Raw genomic sequence first — 2,578 nt, forward strand, 5'->3', positions numbered from 1 at the left:
CCGCAAATAGATATAAACTCCTCAAATCAAGATAACAGTGCCCTGAATCTTTACCTAGCAACACTGAGTCATTGTTCAAGTACAGATTTAAAGACATATTATGGAATTTTGTCAGGGCAGTGCAAGTGTCAGCTGTTTGACATTTATGCATTATGAAAAGAGGGTTAGAATTTGCCAATATCATTTGCGAAACTACCGGTACTTGAATTGCCAATACAAAGAACCAATGATAAAACTTGTATATTTTAACATGTATTTAACTTTTGAACTCATATCTTTTCATTTAGCCAGTTGTTTTTGGCTAATACGTTTTCAGCGGGTATTGTACATACAAATATATATATATACATACATACACTGGCTGTATGTAACCGTCTGAGTGCACCTCTGTGACTGTAAATATGCCATATGTATAAAAAGGAATGGGGACTTTTACTCTAAACGTGCTCCTGTGGATGTTTGCTCATGTTTCTGTAATGTGGGACTTCTGTACAGACTTTTCTATCAAATATTAAAGGGTTAATATATAACACTAAACATGTTTATGTGGTTTGATTTAAGAAGAAAATCAAGTTTTAATCTGTTTTTACGGCGTCTATGTTATTTAAACACTAAAAACCCTGATTCTTAATACACTAAAGAGTTGTCCAAGGTATTCAAAATCAGATACTAATGAGATGTGTGTTTGAGCAGGTATCAATATTAAAAAACTCACATTCACAGGACAGAAATGAACCTTTCCTGAATATCTTTAGAATGATCTGGAGCTGAATCAGAACAAGTGTAAGACTAGTATTAACAGAAACACTAGTAACAGAAAACAAAGTACTACAATTTAATGTTGAAAATCACATTCTGTTATCTAAAGAGTGTTTTTTAGTATCACTGTAGTGTTAGAATCAGTATCGAGTATTGAGTCTAGTCCCTAGTATCGAAATAGTTGGAAATTTTAGTAATTATTCCAAATCAATTGCTTAGGGTCCATCTAATGCAGGTCAAATAAATGGAAACATGTGAAACAATAGACTTTTAATTACTCAGACTTAACATTTAATTTTGTGTGTGTGTTCGTGTACTGGAATTGAAGAAGGTTGGCGGTTCGAATCCTGCTCTCGTGTCCTTGGGCAAGACACTTAACCCTAAAGCTCTTTGAGTGTCTTGAAGGTGGAAAAACGCGATATATAAAAATGTGACCGTTTACCAAATTATGATTTATGTAGCCTTCTGACGCTGTTCTAATGATACTACAAAACTTCTATCAATGTGTATGCAACTAAACAACATTCATATCTCATTATTATTACATTTATTTAGATTTGTGAACTCTCTCGCCTAATTTAGTCATAATAATCAGGTGTAGGGCTACTAGTACAAGGCTCCTAAAAAGGCTCCAACATTATAACCTCGCCTATCTATAGTCTTGTGGTTTAACTTTACTCAAAAATGAACCACAGAAAAACAAATGTCAAGTTTCTGTCATATAGATCTACTGCATTGTTGTATATATAAGTTTAGTATCTTAAAATAGCGGCTCCACTCCCTCCTCCTCCCCTCTTCCCTCTAATCCGTGCTGTCATGGGAGTGAAGACCGTTATTCCAGGGCTGTTTGCGGGTGTGACGCCTCTGAGCCCCGGGGCCTCAGGCGAAAAACCAGGATTCCTCCAACAACAAACCGGGACAAGACCCAACAACGACCCGGGACAGCCAGGAATCCAGCCTCCCCCTCCTGTTATAGTTATGGATATTAGCATACCTTTGTGTAACTTATTTGTGTGACATAGAAGGGTAAAAGAAAATAGTGTAGCTTAGGCAATATTCAGGAATAAATGTAGATAAAAGTAGACTATAGTGGTTATTCGGGAAAAAAATAAAAAATCACTGAGGGGTACTGAGACAGAACTATGGGGAACATGTCTTTCTTTGCTTTTTTCTGCCTCATTTTTGTCAATGAAGCTGTTGTTTTCACCCCAACATAATTATTTTCTCAACAGACAGACTCATAAACATGTTATTTGTGTTTACATGTTAAATGAATGTAAACATAGTCTGCAGTGTCCAGTGTCCAGTTGTTTAGCTGTTAACTGGTTTTCTATAGTTTGCTTGATTTTCTTGTTTAAAGTGTGAGGTACAAACTAAATATTAATCCGAGTTTTAGAGTTTTATATTTATTATTAAACTGTGTGTTTTGAGCTTTTACAGAAGAAAATGTTATCACTCATACACCTTTGCCACTCACTAATAAAGTTCCATAGGTCGTGGTGTCGTCTGCATACCCTCTATATGAAACTGCAGAGCACAGGTCTCTCCACTGCAATACTCAGATAATTCATGTATACTTGACTTGCCATTTTAAACACTGGTTCAACAAGTTCAACAAAACAGTTGTACAGTTCAGGAAAAGTGAATCTTGACTTGGCAATGTAAAATGTTTATTTATTTATTTATTTTTTTAAAATAAGCATTTAAACCAAACTATCTATATTATTAATTATAAAAAATACAAATCTAAAACAAATAAAAAAAAATAAAAAACGTTAGTGCGTTGCTAGGTGACGCTTAATTTACCTTCCGGGTCGCA

Source organism: Periophthalmus magnuspinnatus, chromosome 18, assembly GCF_009829125.3.
Source record: "Periophthalmus magnuspinnatus isolate fPerMag1 chromosome 18, fPerMag1.2.pri, whole genome shotgun sequence".
In the NCBI taxonomy this organism is placed as follows: Eukaryota; Metazoa; Chordata; class Actinopteri; order Gobiiformes; family Gobiidae; genus Periophthalmus; species Periophthalmus magnuspinnatus.